The sequence below is a fragment of the Palaemon carinicauda genome, chromosome 18 (genome assembly GCF_036898095.1).
Source record: "Palaemon carinicauda isolate YSFRI2023 chromosome 18, ASM3689809v2, whole genome shotgun sequence".
NCBI classification, from domain to species: Eukaryota; Metazoa; Arthropoda; class Malacostraca; order Decapoda; family Palaemonidae; genus Palaemon; species Palaemon carinicauda.
This window is the reverse complement of record NC_090742.1, coordinates 28,024,471-28,045,386: the sequence shown is the minus strand read 5'-3', so window position 1 is coordinate 28,045,386 and position 20,916 is coordinate 28,024,471. Positions and strand designations below refer to the sequence as shown.

General features: G+C 38.3%; 1 protein-coding gene across 1 annotated transcript in view; it reads left to right on the top strand.

The window, feature by feature from the left end:
* The first annotated feature begins 5,206 nt into the window (after positions 1 to 5,206).
* Positions 5,207 to 20,916, top strand: part of LOC137657736 (agrin-like) — a 640,734-nt gene continuing 625,024 nt past the window's right edge. The window contains exons 1-2 of the mRNA XM_068392194.1: positions 5,207 to 5,371; positions 20,806 to 20,916. The exon at positions 20,806 to 20,916 is cut by the window's right edge and continues 38 nt beyond it. The gene's annotated coding sequence lies outside the window, so the exon portion shown is untranslated. The remainder of the gene's footprint in view (positions 5,372 to 20,805) is intronic.

Sequence of the window (20,916 nt, the reverse complement as noted above, 5' to 3'; positions counted from 1 at the left end):
GTGACCAGATTGTGGAATGATGTCCCTTATCGGGCAATTAAATTGTTAAGTCTGTCTTCACAGTTTATAAGTGAAATCTATTTATACCGCTTTGATATGGAATATCTGTAAAAGATCCAATTGTATTTTCTATTTTGTTTCAAGAATTCAAGAAATTTATTATCCAGTTCTTGGTCACTAGACTCGTTCGGGTTACCTTTTTTTTTATTTATATTTCCAATTGCACCATTTAGGAGACGATATAACTTATTCTTATCTATTGCTGCTTCGTGGATTTTTTTTATAGTATTCAGTTTTTTTTCCTCCTTAATAGATAACTAAATTAACACTTTAAAGTTTTGTATGCCCTTCAAGCACCTTCTCTCTTTACCTTCTTTTCCCCTGTTTTTCACTAAAGTCTCTCCATCGAGCCAAGTCGATTTGTCCTTAATAGTTGCAGTCTTTTACATCATAATGGGTGCATGTTTTAATATTCATTTTTATTCACCCTACTGTGTACAGTTATAAGGCAATCAACACATACAGAGCCTAACAAACATTGGCTGCCATGACCCCAGGGAATATTGATAACATCATCTGTAAATACAGGAGATAAATTTTATTTATTTCTAAAGTTTATTTTCTTGAGCATTGCTTGTTTTTGTAAAAGAAAGTAATAAGTTTGTGCATTGGAGAAATAGTACGCTTCTCTTCCACATTGATATCAGATACAATATTATTAATCCCGTCATTTAAAACTAAGTCAAACTTATGTACAGTAAAATCAAAGTTGTTGTACAATTAATTTGATTAACCTATTGATATGATTCCAATAGTTTTCTTAAAGTCTGCGGAATCACGATCTGATGCGTTGTCAATCCAAAGATTGAAGTCTCGATTAATAACTAATTTCTTCGTTGTCATATCAATCATATCAATGAGCATACTGAAGTCCTCAAAAACGATATTTGCATTAAATTTTATTCTCGGAGGTTTGTAACTATTGCAATAGATATTTCTATTTTCTTATTTTTGTGTGTAAAGTTTTTTCCATATATTCAAAACTTATTTCAGTAGTTCTTTTTTATCATCTTCAGATTAGAATTCCATTCCAGGTATTTTATAGGTAAAAATATTACCACAATGAGTTGTGTTGCATCTTTTCAATTCTATTTTGTATTCGGAGAGAGAGAGAGAGAGAGAGAGAGAGAGAGAGAGAGAGAGAGAGAGAGAGAGAGAGAGAGAGAGAGAGAGAGAGAGAGAGAACCCCTAGCTTGTGTTTTTGAAATATTTTTCAGTCGGGACAAAATACATTGCCAAACTAATTCAAAATTCGATTATTTTGGTCAACAAGTTGTTTGCAAGTATGGTATAGCAAATAACACAACAACTATGCCACATAATTATAAATTAATTTCATTATAATGATATATTTACGAACGTACGAAATTATACTGATTTAACGTTCATACACAATTTCCCCTGCTTCCCCCACCATCACACTCCCTTACAGCTATTACAAGATCCCCCAACCCCTCACCCTACTTCATAACAACCAAATATGCACGTTTTCTACAACTGAAATTCTGGAATCTATAGATATTGGGGGTTACACTGGGGCACCGGAGACGACAGGACATTTATTTCTTATTTGAATGTAAAGAGTCTTCATCACTGATTACATTACATATCATTATTTTTTGTTATAGCTAACCAATTTTCCTTGTTTCGGTATCAGCAACCACGTTTTGAATCTTATTTATCGCTTCGTCTCTTATCTTGTCATCAGCAGAATTTACAACATTTTCATTCAAAGTAGACTTCGTTGGTATATCTTTAAGTTCTTTTTTTTTTAACTTCCTTTTCCTGTCGGTGATTTTAATTCAAGTTTGTTTTGATCTGATTACCAAGGAGGTTTTTTCCTAACCTTTTCGGCATGTAATTTTCTCATAATTATTTTGTGGGCGTCATTGTCTGAATTGTTAACTCAATTGATCACTCTCTTCGAAAGATTATCAACACTCTCACTAAGATAATTTGTTATTGGGTCAGTAGCCTAGGTATAATCCGCTGAGTTAGCAGTGACACTTCCAATATTGCTCTCCAGTTCAGCAATTCTTGCTTCATGTTCTCCTATTGTATCGTTTCTCCTGTAGCTCTTCCTCCATTTTTGAAATTTTCATCTCCTTATCTTCCGGTTTTTACATATCAACTTTAGCTTCTTTTACACACTCAGAACAAACTCGTAGAAATTTCTCTATGTGGATCACAGAGGTTAGTAGCCTATCTAAATAGACACACTTCTTTTGGTAGTAACCAGCACAAAGCTCGCATCTTACCCTTTCCCCTTCCAGATGCACACAATGGGCAATATCCCGTTAGGATGTAGTTTTATTTACAAAAGTAGACGAGAACAACTGGGAGAGAGAGAGAGAGAGAGAGAGAGAGAGAGAGAGAGAGAGAGAGAGAGAGAGAGAGAGAGAGAGAGAGAGAGAGCGCTAATACGTCTACATTTCTAGCTCTGCCAAAGAGATTATTTAGCTTTGTGCTGTGGTACGCTAATAATGATTTCCTTGCGTTAAGAGATATTTTAAAAACACGTTTCTAAGCTCGAAGTGTTTTTAGTTTTATAATAAGAAACACTTTAGATTTACGTTTTAAACTGAAAATAATATACGATTTGTTGCAATTCTTTATTTAACAACGAACTCTGATTTCGTGAAAAAATGGTAAAATTGAAATCTTGATTAGACTATGTAGTACAAGATATGTTGATGCACAAATATGGTTTCCTTACATTTTTACATTGTTTGCAATTTCCTAGTCATTTGAGAAATTTGCACTATGCTTTGATTTAGCGTTTGCATTCAAAATCTGAATATTACAAATTCCTATTTGGAGCATTGTGAAGGCCAAAGAAAAAAATACACTATTAATTAGTATGACACCAAAGACAGAAAAGGGAAGACAGGAGAGTCGTTGGAATTTCCGCGAGCATTTACCCTGATCAGTTCGGTCTTTTTATTTACTTCTGGACTCTAGAAAAAAAAGTTCTTGCTATGAAATTCGTTTGTCACTACTGCTGAATAATTGTAAATATATATTGCATAGAATGTTTAAAGAATGCATGTTTTGTAGAAAAGTAGTACAGTAGTGTGCTACTGTCAAGGCTTAAATTTGATTCGTCCGTGATATAGGTTTCAACGATTCTTAGTTAGACGAGTTGTCAATAGAAGGCGAAAATCTGAGAACAGAAGCCCACGGGGATTTTTTTTAGAGAAACTTTCTGGTATCCCCTTTACTGTCTTTGGTAGGAGATCGAGGGGACTAAGTTATTTGAGTTTTTATTGAAATTATTAATTGCTATTCGTTATACTGTGTAAAGAATTACGAGCACATTACAGGTTGACATTCTGAAAAGAAGAATGAAAATCATAACTAACCATACTTCATGAGGGTACAAACGATACGCGCAATATGGGGGAAGTCACGGTGGGACAAAGACATAGGACCGTTTTTCCTTGTAGGGGTACTGAAGTTGAAATAGGACTGGCTGCGGGCCTCCTCCAGGAAAATATCACGAGAAAGCGCCTTTAGATGCAATTTCCTGGCCTCTGTAAGCAGAATGCAGTAACATCAAAATGATATTTTTTGGACGTTTTTTTATGTGACCAATTAAAATTTGTGCAAAATTAATATATTTAAAGATCGGTAGGCCGCTTGAGGAATTTACCCAAACATACTGACGATGTTGACTCTTTACTATAAACTCATTCGCGATATCAATAGAGCCAAGGCTATAAATTTTCAAAGCCTGATATACTTCTATTTACTATATATATATATATATATATATATATATATATATATATATATATATATTTATACAGTATACACACACATATATATATAAATATATATATATATATATATATATATATATATATATATATGTATTTATACAGTATACACACACACATATATATAAATATATAAATATATATATATATATATATATATATATATATATATATATATATATATATATATATATATATATGTATTTATACAGTATATATATACACACACACACACACACACACACATATATATATATATATATATATATATATCTGCTCTTCGGTTCTAATTTCATCTTTAAATTTCTAAAATCTTTTATATATTTAATTTAATCTATTTTCTTGTTTAGAAAATATAATCATCTAATAATTTAATTGACATTTATTCTATTTGTCTTAGGGTTTAAATTATTGTGATAAGGTTTGAAGATGAAAACTTGACAAACTGATACTCCATAGACTTGGCAATGCTGCATTGGAATCTGAAGCTCGCAACATACAATGTTAGGACCCTGTCTAGGGAAGATCTTGCTCTGTTAGAAGGAGAGCTGAAATGAAGAAATTTGGATATATAAGAATTGAGTGAAATTTTGCTTCAGGGGACACGAAAGGAACAAAGAAACGGTAGTGGGGTTTCTTATAAAAAAAAATCCTGAAAGTAACATAGAAGAACTTTCTAGTATCAGTGATAGCATTGCAGGATTGATTATCAAAATAAATAAAAAGTATAAAGTGAAGATCATTCAAACATATGCACCATTAACATCCCATAGAAAGGAAAGTAACATATATATATATATATATATATATATATATATATATAAATATATATATATATATATATATATATATATATATATATATATATATATATATATATATATATATATATATATATATACATCATTATTTTTCAGAATTTAAGTGGATTTATTATTTCAGATTTATAATCTAGATATCTATTTTTATTATTACAAGGAGATATGTGTGCGTGTGTACAGTATGTGTTTATATGATGTATATACACCTAAGCAGAATAATTCCTTTTTCTAACAAGGAAACGCTTTTAACTAAACCCTTCTACTAGAGTAATAGCGTTTGAATTATATTTGTTATGGAGAATGAGTTATTTAATCTATGCAATTTATCATCTAATCATTTCTAAAGTAAAATATATAAACGTAAATTTTCGGCCAAAAAAGTCGTGGTGCTATAAGCAAACCCCCTGCACCATGTCCCCGTTGGATTTCTCCTACCTTGCTTGTCGACTTGAAAAATTTCGCCTCATTGCCAATAGATGGCGCTGCTGCTCTCGGTCTGTTATGACGTCACGGAGTCTCAGGCTCTCACAGTCACTAACTCAGTGAGGCTGTCAGTCTCGCGGTCTCGTCTAAGTGTTTAACTCTGTTTTGGATTCCTCTGCCTGAGTGACCTTTCATCCCATGATATTTCTATGAGTACTTTGGTTGTGTTTACGACAAGCGTCTGGAAAAGCTTCTATTGGATTCACATGCCTGTGATTAAGAAAATGGGTAATATAATGTTTCTTTTCGTTTTGACCACGTAAAGTGTATCTAAACTTGTGTAGGTACTGAGCAACAATGAACCTTTTTCAACAATCTTTAATCCACTTTGGATCTTAAAGAAAACAAAAATATAATCTCATCTTTTTTTATTTATCAATAAATATACGTCAGTATGATGAAACAAATCCCGCAACCGTTTCGCTGAAGGCTTTAGCATAGCTATTTATTATGAGAGACTTAGGCCTAGGTCTAAGTCTAAGAGCGTTTGGTTCATGCTCATATCAATGCATCGTATGGCTAAACATAAAACACTGAGTTATAACCAAGAGTTTATTACGCAAATATTTAACTTGAACATATAAATGTACGATAGCATTTTGTTAAAACATGTTACATGTATTTGTTATTAGCAGAAATGTGAAACTAATAATAGGCTGTTTTCTTAATTAGATACTAAGATTTCTTGTTATTCTGAAAGCAAAATTCATATAAAAATATTTTGTAAATTCGCTGTTACCAAGAAAAAGTAATATGGTTGTTTGGGATTGTGTCTTGGAAGGTCGAGTTGATCGAGTAGATGGGAAACTTACTCTTGCCACATGAATTGGAGAATATGCAATATGGCAATCATTAGTTTTCAGAATTTAAGTGGATTTATTATTTCAGATTTAGAATCTAGATATTTAATTTTATTATAAGTCTAACAGGCCCAAGCTCAAATGGTTTATTCAAGGTTTTCGAAGTGATAGTGCACCCTGAGTTAGGTTAGGCTGCACCTCATTTTATTTCGGTACGGCTTCAGGGGTGGCCAACCAATAGCGCATGCGCCAACAGTGGTGCTTTGCACGATTACAAGTGGCTCACTATACCTGAGAAATAATCTGAAGAACTGTCTGCTGTCTGTTGCTCTCATTTACTAATTTAACTCCTAATGTTACAGCTTTAGTGCAAGCAAAGTCAAGTCTCATTAAACCTAGTTATGTTTATTTTTCCTGTATGTGAAATTACTTTTCTTGGAAATTGCTAATTATGTTCATATGTTTTTATTAGTACGTCCAGGAATAACTAATGAATATTATCAGTGCAAATTCAAAGTGTCGATAAAGCAAATACAGTTTACTTTGTATTCATGGTATATCCACACACACACAATCAAATATATATATATATATATATATATATATATATATATATATATATATATATATATATATATATATATATATATATATATATATGAGTGTGTGTGTGTATATATATATCAAATGATTATATGTGTAACCGCCAAATATGTCCAAATCACCATACTGAAACGATAGAAAGGGCTAAATTTTGTGTGGCGCATCTGAATTAGAAGTGAAAAAAAATTGGTGCATGGTAACAAGTTTAGCCATCCCTGGCTTACCGGTTTCCTGTCCAAACGCCGTTGTATAACCGTGGTCCAGGTGACCTCTATCCAATTTTTCGTATTTTCGTCAAACAACGTCAAAATTGTTCGAAACACGCTATAAACACTGGGAAACCTTACAATAAAATGTTTTGATTGAAACTATAAATTCACCAGCATGGAATAGAGTTTGCATGAGGAAACTCGAATAATGTCCTCGTATAAATCACTGTAGAACGACTTCCTGATATCTACAAAACTAAACTATATAATACGTTGCTCAACTTATTATTATTATTATTATTATTATTATTATTATTATTATTATTTCTTGCTAAGCTACAACCCTAGTTGGAAAAGCAGGATGCTATAAGCTCAGGAGCTCCGATAGGAAAAATAGCCCAGTGAAGAAAGGAAACAAGGAAAAATAGAATATTTTAAGAACAGTAACAACAATAAAATAAACATTTCCTATATAAACTATGTAAAAATTAACAAAACAAGAGGAAGAGAAATAAGATAGAATAGTATGCTCCTTAATTGCCTATGGTTTTTGTTAGTGTGATAAACTCCTGGATTGTTCTAATTGAAACTTTTAATCCATGTTTTGCATTGCATTTCGTCAGAAAGTGAAGACTTTCATAAAAGATTAAAAAGTGAAAATTTTGCGTAAGTAACTTTTATGAAATATCTGCTAGGACTAATGTGTTACAAATGTAGGCCTACTATGTAGACGTGGGTGTATGCATGTGTTGGTTGATATTTGTGCAATGTTGTTTTCACAGTTTCCATTGGCTTTATGCTGTATTAACAAAGCACCAGTGTGTGAAATATGTTTTATACTAAGAGAGACATAGATGCTAACTGGAGTTTGGAAATTCACTTATTGAGTACCACCCTATCAGCTGCATAGTCTAATACAGCTAGTGATATGTACTGGAGATAAACTAATAGCAATTAAGTACTCACTTGTACGAAAACACCATAAATATATTATATAATCAATAAATTGCAAAACTGAATAGGACAAGTTTTCCATCAGCTGTATCTCTTAATAGCCGTTATAATAAACTCTCTCTCTCTCTCTCTCTCTCTCTCTCTCTCTCTCTCTCTCTCTCTCTCTCTCTCTCTCTCTCTCTCATACCGGCAACTGTTTTGTATCTGCTTTACTTATAGGAGATGTTTGTTGTGATTTTCACCAGTTTATTAAATCTGCCCGATGTACTGGGCGGATCGCAAGGCCTTGAAGAGGCAAGATTCCCAAAACTTTCCAGGAGTTAACTAAAATACGGCGATAAAATTTACAATTTTATTACAAAAATAAACTCTGATAAAGACAAACAACATTCCTAAGCATTCACAAGACTCACTGAAAAACAAGACTGACCCTAGGTAATGTAGCATGTGCTCTTCAAGCACAAAGTCCACACCGGACTCATTAACAAACTGAAAATAGTGCCAATTCGAATTCAATACACAACGAATCACACAACAAATATCCCTATTCTTATTTAACTCAGGATTCAGATCCCCAATCACAAGGATCTCTACACTAAACTGCGATATAAAAACTAAACGTCTTGCACTCAAACTTCTACTACAACCAACCTGGTAGAAAAGGTAGAGAGGAGAGATAACAATTAGAGGGGACTTACTTTGGTCGGGGACGTTGGATCAAAGAGGACGAGGTAGCCTTGCAACCTCCGACGTCACCTTTTTGGCGCAATTTGTCATGAACCTAAATTTCTAGATTGGATTTTTTTATCATGTTACAACAGAATGACTTTATTTTTCCTAATCTTAAATTACCAGCAATTGATTTTATTAGTCTCAGCGCCTTCCTACCAGGTGGTTTCCCTTTTTGGCTCTAAACGTTCACGTCTGGAACTACATTCATTCGCCCGCGAGTTTCTCCTCTCCCTCCAATTTGACGTAGTCGTAGGTGGAGTCAAATGGCGGGAATTTCGATTGATCGGGTCGAAATTCCCGACATCCTCCACGCCCCAAAATAAGGAGCGATGAAACGTCGGTCAATTGGATGGAGCTAGACTCGGGGTGAGGGGAGTGGCTTACTCCGAGACTCTGTTAGGCTCGCTGCGTAGCGCTCCGCAACGACTCGAACAGAGTACGCACAATATACAACAGCAATGTTACCCCGGGGTAATAAACACAATCAATAATATACAGTCATATAACAGATCAAAATAGGCAATGGGCCTAGCAATTCTAAAGCACTCGTGTAATACACATAAGGAACAGTAGAAATAAGTGATAATGTACACATTTTACAGAATTCAATTGGCAAGCAATTAGGCAATGGGCCTAAGACTATTCAAGAAATGGCAGAAATGCAAACAATAATTCAAGTGCAAAGACAATTAGGCAATGGGCCTAAGACTATTCAAGAAATGGCAGAAATGCAAACAATAATTCAAGTGCAAAGACAATTAGGCAATGGGCCTAAGACAATTCAAGAAATGGCAGAAATGCAATCATAATAATTCAAGTGCAAAGACAATTAGGCAATGGGCCTAAGACAATTCAAGAAATGGCAGAAATGCAATCATAATAATTCAAGTGCAAAGACAATTAGGCAATGGGCCTAAAACAATTCAAGAAATGGCAGAAATACATACATGACAATTCAAATTCAGTCTGTCTCAACTCACAATAATCGAGACTTCTATAGCGCTGCTACATGCAGGCTGTTACTTAATGGAGTACAAGAGGGAGGGGCTGGTTCTGTGCAACGCTCGGTCTGTACGCATGAGAGACCATCCCGTCCCCGTTCTCCACCCCTAAGCACTTCCAACCTCCGCAGATTCACGCACACCTCACAAACTCCACCCTCCCTACCTTCCAGATAGGACACGCCCCCTTTTCACTTACAGTTTACGGCTACTTTTTATATATCGTCACCTTTCAGCAGACAGTCCATTAGTTCTCGCTGTTTCACGGCAGCCCTTCTCAATGGGCGTGCAGAACGTCTTTGTGCGTTCGTCTGCTCTGATTCAGTTTCATTTTCATTTTCACTTCTTTCACTAACTGCATAGTTCTCACCTTCCTCGTCGTTGTCGTCCGTTCCTGTGGCTGGTTGTTGAGTTGTCGTAGCTGTTGCCATACCCTGGTCGTTCCCAGACGTCTCCGCTATCCCTGGCATTCCGGCTGTCGAACTGTAAGCGCCCTCTTCTCCGTCATCGCCGTCGTCTCCTTCATGGTCATCCTCAGAGGGGGCTATTTCTAGGGGAACCAGGTGGCTGACAGCTCGCAGCGATTCGACACCCTCAAACAACACTTTCGCCGAGCGTACGACTCCGTTGTCGTCAGGATACGTCTCCACGACACGTCCCAGAGGCCATGTCGCTCTCTTCTTATTGTCCTGCTTAACTAGCACGATGTCTCCGGGGTGCAGCTTGGAGGGTTCCCCGGGCCGACTGTCGTGCCGGGCCCTCAAGGCACTCAAGTATTCCTTTCTCCAGCGTTCCCTAAAGGCTTTGAGCGAATCTGTCAATCTTACGTAACGATTACGTAGCTTCCGAGAGGTGAAGGTTGCGTTGAGATGGTCGTCCGGTAAGATCGGGGCCATGAGGTGGACTTGGTGTCCTCTTATCAAATGGGAGGGGGTGAGGACTTCATCCTCGCGCTCGTCACCGCTGTACATGAGCGGTCGATTATTCACCACTGCTTCTGCTTCTTTCACGAGGGTTAGCACGTGGGCGTCCGGCAGGTACTTCTTTCCGAGGGCTATCTGGAGGGTCCGTTTCGTTACTCCTATCAAACGCTCGAAGAACCCACCCTTCCAAGGTGCACGGGGCGTCTGAAACCGCCACTTTATGCCAGTTTTCCTCAGGAACTGCTGGACTTCATCCTCTTCATAAAGTCCCTGCAGGAGGTGGCTGGCAGCCTTGAAGGTTTGATGGTTATCGGACATGATGAGCTGTGGGGCACCGTGGGTGGCGCTAAACCGTCTAAGTGCCAACACGAATTCTTCTGCTTCCAAAGAGGGACAGAAGTCAAGGTACACGGCTCTGCTGGCCATGCAAGTTACGATAAGTATATACCCTGGCCGTGTTTCCGTGTGTATTGCTGCTGTGTGGTCCACTCCGACCGCCGTGAACGGTTTTGTGAGGGTGATCCTTTCCTTTGGCAGGGGGGGTGGTGGTGGCTGTCTCGTTAGAGGCTGGAAGGCCAGCTTGCATTCAGGGCATTGCCGCACGGTTCGCTTCGCAATGGAACGTAGACCCGCCACCCAACATTTCTGTCGAAAGATACCTATTAGAGTATTCACCCCACAATGCAAATGTAATTGATGTAAATAATTTAGATACATCCTCACCAAATGCCCTTTGGCTGGCAAGAGAATTAAATGATCAGTTTCTCCTACATGGGACACTCGTCCCCTGGTGCAGATGAGATTATCTACCAAAACTAAATTCAATTGTCTAGCAAAATTAGCAACTTCACGAGGGGGTCTGACTCCGCCCTCTAAGTAGGCATAAACAGTAGGCAAATAATGTTTTTGCTCTAATTTTACAACAATACTGAACGGATGCCGTTCTATCTTAGCAAACTTTAAAACTAGTCTGGCTACTCGTAACAAGAATTGGAACCCTACTTCCCTCTTCAGGACGTCCCAAATCTCGCCTGGGGGGGTAGGACACATCTCCTCCCTCAACTCCTGCACCGCCGCTACTACGTGAGTTTGATGTAGTAAATCTTCCTCCTCGCAAGGAACAGGCCTTCCCGTGGTCCTGAGGAATTCTGGACCGTTCCTCCACAGGGGGTTAGCTTGCAATTGTTGAGCCGTTGCGCCTCGGGATAGGATATCGGCAGGGTTCTGCTGACTAGGGACATAATTCAGACTGAAACTACAAACCTGCTGAATAAAATTAATTTCCGCCACTCTGTTAGAAACAAACACATTTTTATTAGACCTAGCATCGGGCGATGCTACCCACGCCAACGTTACCTTACTGTCGGTCCACATTACTATTTCCCGTGGCTCGATCAGATCCTTGAGCGTTCTTGCTAGTTTGCTGCCTAACAATAAGGCCAGCAACTCTAGCTTAGGGATCGTCAGCTTGCTCATCCCTTTCGGAGTGATCCGGGTTTTACTCGTTACCAGACTTACCCGATGGCATTCGTCCCTAGTATATGCTACTGCTCCATATGCCTTACTGCTGGCATCAGTGAACACATGAAGTTGTAAGCCTCTTTTTTCTATTGATCTTTGAAAGGTGATGTCGCTCACCGCTTTCAAATCATTCAACAATTCACTTGCCTCTTTAGCCCTCTCTTTTCCTAAAACATCATCCCAACCTACATTATCCTCCCATAGTTGTTGAAGGAAAAGCTTTCCCCTTACAAATAATGGGCTTATCAACCCTATCGGATCATATATGGAGACTAATAGGGAAAGTACCCTACGCTTCGTGGGCACCCATCCTTCCCCCAACTCACAGATCCCTTTGCTTTCTTTCACACACAATCTGTCCACGTCCCGGGCCCATCGCAGCCCGAGCACGTTCACACTCACAGGCTCACTCCACTGTTTCTCGCTATCGAAGGCCAAGTGATTACTGGCCCACCCTTCTAAGGGCATACCCGCCCTTTTTAAGATGTTATGAACAGACTCATGCTCTTGCCTCATATGTTCTATATCTTCAAACGTGGCCAGATAATTATCAACATAAAAAGATTTTACTAAATCTGGGCGCCCTTCCTCTTTAAAATGACAGTTTAATATTTGCTGTAGCAGAAATGGACTAGCTGTGATGCCGAACACCACGACTCTAAAGGCGAAGGTAAGCGCTCGACCAGCTGCCTTGCGCCACAGAAATCGTGTGTATTTGGCATCACGAGGATCTAACAAAACACGATGGAATGCTTTACTTATGTCGGCTAACATGGCATATCGATTCAACCTAAACCTTATAATTAAACTATATGCTACTTCTACCAAATTGGGCCCAGGTAAAAGACATTCATTCAAGGACTTGCAACCTTGTGACTTGGCAGAGGCATTGAACACGATTCTAAGGGGGGTGGTACGGCTGTCTTTCTTAACACCAAAGTGTGGCATGTAATAACCTTCCACTACGGGATTTTTCACTTCTGATATAAAACCTGCTTCGAGATACTTATCTATCACTCCCTGATATTGTTCAAGATATTCCCTATCCTTTCTGAATTTTGTCTGCAACGACTCCAACTGCGCCATAGCGTTACGATAATTTGTTTCTGGCCTAGCATCCGATCCGAATGGTAGGCTAACCTGATATCCCTCAGGTTTTCTTACAACGCTTTGCGATACCTTTCGCACGGCCTCGGCCTCGCGAACAGTGTATTGCTCAGATGGGGCGATACCAACACGGTCTAATCGCCACCACTCATCTACATCATACAGATATGGCTCGTCCGTGATTCTGCACACTCTCAACGTTCTAACTTGTTCGACCTTTTCCCCTTGGAACAGCCACTGTGGCACCTTCCCGTACGGGGACATACCATTATGCGTTAAGAAAAGATTTATCCCATCTACTTTTTCTACACCTATGACAAAATAGCTAAAATAATCAGCCCCAACTAAAATGTGAACGTTCTTCATGGTATCTGATTGGTTTGCTGGATCGGCTAACGTGACTCCCTTTGTCAACAGGTGCTGTCTGACCTTTACATAACCCACGTTATGTATCGGGACGTCCACGTGTTCGTGTGCTACCAACTTCATACGCACGATTCTTTTCCCCATTTCAACCCTGCAACTTACTACATCGTATTGTCCGCTTATTTCCTCGGAACCAAACGGAGCTATATTCAAGGATACTCTTCCTACCACCGGTAGGCCTAATTGACGGGCGATTTTTGCAGAGATGAAGCTCCTCTGGCTTCCTGAGTCGAGAAATAGGCGGACTCGCTTACTACCTTGCCTTTGTTGAATACCTGCCATGGCTGTTGGCAAGATAGTGCATGGGAGGTCCACATCAGACCTCTGCGCGATCTTTACGCTCGTGCACGGCTTAGATTCTACTTTAACCTTAGACGGACGGGGGGCATTTTGGTTCTGTGCAGGCGTCGCATTTACTACGGGGCGGGACGTTGTTGATTGACTATTACTATGACTAGGGATTGATTGCGGTCTACCCGCGTCGCAAATCGCAGTGTGGTGCTTAGCATTACAGTTTCTACAGGAATTTGATACGGGACATTTATCGCTACGATGGCCTGATTTCGTGCAATTGAAACAAAGACCCCTTTTTAGTAAAATGCGACGTCTAGCAGCTACGTCTGTCACTTGGCGACATCCGTGAGGCGGATGCCGTTCGCTACAAAATGGGCAGGAATTATGGTGGATGGGATGGGTTTTCGGTCTTACACTACTGTCTGGTCTTTTGTCACTCTCAAGACTGTCGCCTCTCTGCAATGCATCGTCTTCTAACATTCTTACTATGAAATCTATTGCCTCAAAAAACTCGTCCAACGTATAGTCGCATTTCCTCAAATGCTCTACCACCTTGCGGTATAGTTTTCCCTCTGACAATTTTTGATTAATGAGGCTCATGACCATGCCCTGGCCTAAGTCATTGGTACTAAGTCTTTTGATTTGCTCAATAATGATGGTCAACTCAAAACGGAACCTTTTTAATTCTACTGGGTTTAGTGACGGCACAAAGATGTTTGCTAACTTGCGGTGCAGAATCACGAGTGTTTGGTGCACGTTGCCATACTGCTTATCTAATAAATCTAATGCTACACTATAGTTCGCGGCGGTTACACTCAGAGATTTGATAATCCGGAGCGGCTCTTTGCCCAACGTCCCCAATAAATACGTGAATTTAGACACTTCGTCTAAATCAGCTCTTCGATCCACGTGGATCGTGAATAGTTCACGGTACGATGCGTACTCTTGCACTTCCCCTTCAAACGTGGGGAGAGGTAGCGGCTTCAACCTGGGGAGGGCAACATTCCCCGTTGAAGGGCCTTTCACTTTATCTATTCTATTGTACAATAGAGTGGAAGCGCGTGTCGCTTCACCTAACATATGCCTAATTCGGGCTTCGAAACTAGTTTCTAGCTTAACGCGCTGGCTCTTGTATAGCTCTTTAAGCTGTCGGACCTCTGCCTGCAACTCCGTTACCAAATTCTGGTAAACGGACTCGGAGTAAGTCTCTATCAGCGCCCTTTGCGTTTCGCTTAGCAAATCCTCCAGTAGGCCCATCGACGCCTCGATATGCACGATCGTGGACACAGCCATCTTAATTACTTTACTTTACGTTTGGGGGGGTTGGACAAGGCAAGGAAAAAAGGATAATTTAACGTTAAGAAGGGACTCAAAGAACTGACCCACGTGGGCGATCGCACATCGGGACGTAGAGGACCTTAATTGTTACTTCTCTCCCTCTCAAAAGCTCATATTTTAAATTAGTCCTGTCCGGCTCTGGGAAGCGCTTGCGATCCGGTTCGAAGGACCAAATGTTGTGATTTTCACCAGTTTATTAAATCTGCCCGATGTACTGGGCGGATCGCAAGGCCTTGAAGAGGCAAGATTCCCAAAACTTTCCAGGAGTTAACTAAAATACGGCGATAAAATTTACAATTTTATTACAAAAATAAACTCTGATAAAGACAAACAACATTCCTAAGCATTCACAAGACTCACTGAAAAACAAGACTGACCCTAGGTAATGTAGCATGTGCTCTTCAAGCACAAAGTCCACACCGGACTCATTAACAAACTGAAAATAGTGCCAATTCGAATTCAATACACAACGAATCACACAACAAATATCCCTATTCTTATTTAACTCAGGATTCAGATCCCCAATCACAAGGATCTCTACACTAAACTGCGATATAAAAACTAAACGTCTTGCACTCAAACTTCTACTACAACCAACCTGGTAGAAAAGGTAGAGAGGAGAGATAACAATTAGAGGGGACTTACTTTGGTCGGGGACGTTGGATCAAAGAGGACGAGGTAGCCTTGCAACCTCCGACGTCACCTTTTTGGCGCAATTTGTCATGAACCTAAATTTCTAGATTGGATTTTTTTATCATGTTACAACAGAATGACTTTATTTTTCCTAATCTTAAATTACCAGCAATTGATTTTATTAGTCTCAGCGCCTTCCTACCAGGTGGTTTCCCTTTTTGGCTCTAAACGTTCACGTCTGGAACTACATTCATTCGCCCGCGAGTTTCTCCTCTCCCTCCAATTTGACGTAGTCGTAGGTGGAGTCAAATGGCGGGAATTTCGATTGATCGGGTCGAAATTCCCGACAATGTTAATCATCTGATCACCTTTGCAGGTACTGTGGAATGAATTTTCAAAAATGGTTTGAAATTCGTCTTAATTCCCTTCCTCCGGAGAAGACGCTTACTTGGTGTTTAATTGTGGGGAAATAAGGACAATTGAAATTTCAGGCAGTGGGACCAGGTCTTATAACAGAGGAATAACAAGAACTTGTGGATATTCAATAAATATAGTGAAAAGCTGGAAAAAAATACCGGAAATCGGTTAGCATTAAAATTTTGTCTCTTAGTTTGATAAACTTAAAATATTAAGCTTTTAGTAAATAGCTCTTCCAACACTATTATGAACTTCGGATTTTTTTTTTACATTTTTTTTATATAGAATAAATTGAAGCGACATTTCTTATTTACCATGCCACAATTTTGCATCTTTCCCGAAGTAAGCCTAAGGACTCGCGAATTGTCTACTGCATCGGTCTACTAAAGGCAGATTTGCTTAAAAATTCTTATATTACTGATATTGCTGTTGAAATTCTCCATATATAGATTAAAATACAAATTTGAACTATTCAAATTTGAGTTCAGTATAGAGAGGGAGAGAGAGTCGTCTATTAGCAAACAATAGCCAGGTGGTAGGTTGGTCAAGGCACCAACCACCCTTTGAAATACTACCACTAGAGAGTTTTTGGGGACTTTGGGCAGATAGTACTGCATTGGATCCCTCTCTGGTTACAGATAATATTTCATTTGCTTACACATACACCGAATAGTCTGGCCTATTCTTTACACATTCTCCTCTTTCTGTATACCCCTAACAATACTAAGACAATTGAAAACTTATTCTTCACTCAAGGGGTAACTACTGCGCTGTAATAGTTCAGTGGTTACTTTCCACTTGGTAAGGGTAGAAGAAATTTTAGGTACGATGAGCATCTCTTCTAGGAGGACGCTGTTAAATCGTTTTGTCCTCACTTCACTTCGCATTCTTTACAGGTATAAACATAATAAAACATTAAATTGCATTATAGCGCACCATGCCGGTTGACGCCAGGTTTATTTTTCCAATGAATCATACTTTTAGAAAGCAATATAGATGTAACATCACATATTCTAATAACTAATACAAACTTCTGTACTGATATAGCAGTGCATATTTAAAACAAAATGAACAAACTTTCAAATTAACATATAAGCCTCCTCTGCCGCCCAGGAAAAACCATAGATAAAAAACAAAAGCTCAAGTTTTGAAAAAAACTATGGAAACCTGTGTATCCACGGCAATAATGCAGAGTAAGCCAAATTTGAGTGGTGGGACCTCACTCTTGTACTACTAATAAATAAAAATGATAATAATACTAATAATAAATTCGACTTGCTCGGGCTAGCGTGCGCTAGAAAGTGACCACTTACTAAATACCTCTTCAAACATCGAATACGTTTCACCCACCAACACTAAATTCTCATTGGCCACTGCCTACATAACAACTGAACTTAAGTAACAAGACATTAAGATCTGCTTACATGTCGTTAGGACAATTATTTTTCGCTATACTTCGTAACCCGAAAAAATTCTATTCTTTAGTCGTGGGTAGTGCGATAACCTGTGTACCGTGGTCTTCCACTGTGTTTGGTTAATGTTCATATGCTTGGAGGTACACCCAGGCACACTATTCTGTTTATTTCCTTTAATCACAGGTCTAGTTTCCCTGTTGGAATCCTTGAGGTTATAGCATCCTGCTCGATAAGTCTTAGGTTAATTTCCGTATTTTGTTATTTTTTTTTCTTAAACAAACGAACGATCTCCTGTTTAATATCGTATAACAAAAATTCACAGTTCCATATTATTATGATTATTTGCTAAGCTACAACCCTAGTTGGAAAAGCAAGTTGCTATAAGCCCAGGGGCCCCAACAGGGTAAATAGCCCTGTGATGAAAGGAAACAAGAAAAATTACATATTTTAAGAACAGTTACAACGTTAAGATAAATATTTTCTACATAAACTACAAAAACCTTAACAAAAGAAATAAGATGGAATAGTGTGCTCGAGTGTACCCTCAAGCAAGAGAACTCTTCCCCAAGACAGTGGAAAACCATGGTATAGAGGCTATGGCACTACCGAAGACTAGAGAACAATGGTTTGATTTTGAATTGTCCTTCTCCTAGAAGAGCTGCTTACCATAGCTAAAGAGTCTCTTGTACCTGAACAATTACAGTGCAGAATTTAACTCTTGGGTGAAGAGGAATTCTTTGGTAATCTCAGTGTTGTCAGGTGTATGAGAACAGAGGAGAATCTGTAAAGAATAGGCCAGACTATTTGGTGTATGTGTAGGCAAAGGGAAAGTGAATCGTAACCAAAGAGGATTTAATGCAGTACTGTCTGACCAGTAAAAGGACCCCGTAACTCTAGCGGTAGTATCTCAACGGATGGCTGGTGCCCTGGCCAACGTACTATTTGTAAATATTCATAGGAACAGGAACTTTTCCTTTACATTGAATACAGATTGCATGGAAAAACATTAAATAAACTTCACCTTTTTGAAAGCTAGTTAGTGAGACTAGAAATATGTAGTCACATATGCAATGATTGTCACTCAATTGAGAATAAATGTTTATTCATATACCGTTGAAACAGTGGTTCATCCTATGTTGTTGCCTCTGAGGTTACATATTGTCAAAATGCTGAAAAATATACCAATTCTGTACATAGACGTGGTATTGTTATATGAAATTAGGGCAGGCAGGGATAGTTCTTTAAAGATGCATTAAGGGGAGTTCACCATTTGGCGGGGTGGGACCGCGTGAATCTTATTTTCCACGACTGGATACTACTATCAGTTGCTGTATGTTTCCAATATATTTTTAATTGTGTGGGAAAATATAAACACGATCTTTTTATTGTAACCTTCAAAGATCCGTAATCGACTGTTCAGTGACTTTCTCAGGTTGTCCCTGCAGCGATAGGCTTTGTCAGTATTTAGGGTAACTTGTATCACTGTAGAACAATTTGATTTTACAGCACTCCTGTACTAATAGCATTTTCCAAGAAGGATGATTCACATCAACAGTTCATTACAAATTTACTACCTCCTCGTTGGAAGGTTATGTTTACCCACTGTTTGTGTGTGTTTGTGAAATGCTTCCTGGCCACAATTTTAATCGTAGAGTAATGAAACACGCAAGGAATAACTTATATATATAAAGCTGGAAACGATGAAATTTTGGAAGGTCAAGGTCAAAGGTCACGGTCAAGCAAAATGTCCAATTCACTTAATCAGCCAAATGTTTGGACATCGTTGTCACAGACTTCAAACTTGGTTCATATTTGAGTGTATGAGAATTCACGAAATTAATACATGTTAAGGTAAATGACAAGGTCGAGAAATAAGCTGCCGCGGCGGAGTTCTGCGCTCTACTGAGTGTCCCTCTAATTTTCTCCTCGGTTCATAAAGGACAAATTCTAACCCTGTATTTCTAGGATTTTGATACTTTACTATTGCATATATTCAACCATCTATGTAATATTGGCTTAGGTTATTTAGAATGTGTCGGAGGATATTCTCAATATTGAAAATGCTAATCGTCGAAGTTTTGTGTTCAAACTACTGTGTTTTAGTTTCGGTAGTACATCATCACTGAAATTTGCAAAAAGAATCTTTGGTGCAAAGAAAATTTTGTTGCAGACATTTTCTCCAAAGGAAATGTAGCCTTCATGTAGCTATTCATTCTTTTATTTGTTACGCATTTATTACCTTCGCCAACGAAGTTTGAAGGAGGTTATTTTTTTGTCCCTTTGTGTGTATGTGTGTTTGTTTGTGAACAGCTCCCTGTCCACAATTTTAATCGTAGAGTAATGAAACTTGCAGGAATTAACTGTTACGTAAAAAGCTGGAAATTATTAAATTTTGGAAGGTCAAGGTCAAAGTTCAAGCAAAATGTCCAATTCACGTAATCAGCCATAAGTTTGTACATCGTTGTCACAGAGAATTAAAACTTGGTACATATTTGAGTGTATGAAAATCCACGTCAATTAATACATGTTAAGGTAAAGGTCAAGGTCAAGAAGTAAGCTACCGCGGTGGAGGTCTGCGCTCTACTGAGTGCTCCTCTAGTTTATAAATACCAGCGAATGATTTATCCTGGCATTTTCTAAAAAATAATTTTGCAGACTTTACTCTAGAGAATTTTAAAATCTTGTGGTTCCTATATGGGTCTCAAATATTTTCTTAATCACAATTAACATCTGTAAAGGTTGACGTCTTCCGGCACATGCTGATCTTATAACTAGCAACAACTTAGAACATAAATGTTTATTAGCAGTGACAATACTTGCGAAATAGTTCACGGAATAATTATAGAGAAACCAGACACTCAATTTTTGCGCGCGCACGCACGCACACACACACACACACACACACACACACACACACACACACACACACATATATATATATATATATATATATATATATATATATACTGCATATTAGTGTAAGCTATCCGTCAAAACTAACCGGTAGATATTTAGATATGGACACGCACGAATGCTTTCAACCCCCCCCCCCTCAACCGAGGGACATTGAGAACTGATCGTGACCGAAAAGATATATCTATTTATATGTATAGCCAGATACTTACTCTTTATTATATAGGGTATATGTATAGTTAGATATATGTATATATTTATATATGTATATAAATACATGTGTACTGATATATATATATATATATATATATATATATATATATATATATATATATATATATATATATATTTACCCTACTTATTTCTTTTATTCCAGATGGATGTTATTACGAATGTTTGACTGGTTGACCTTAAATCACAAAATGACGCTAAAATTCAGATCTGACCTTGAATGTTACCAAAGAAGTAAGATCTGCGACCCCTGGAT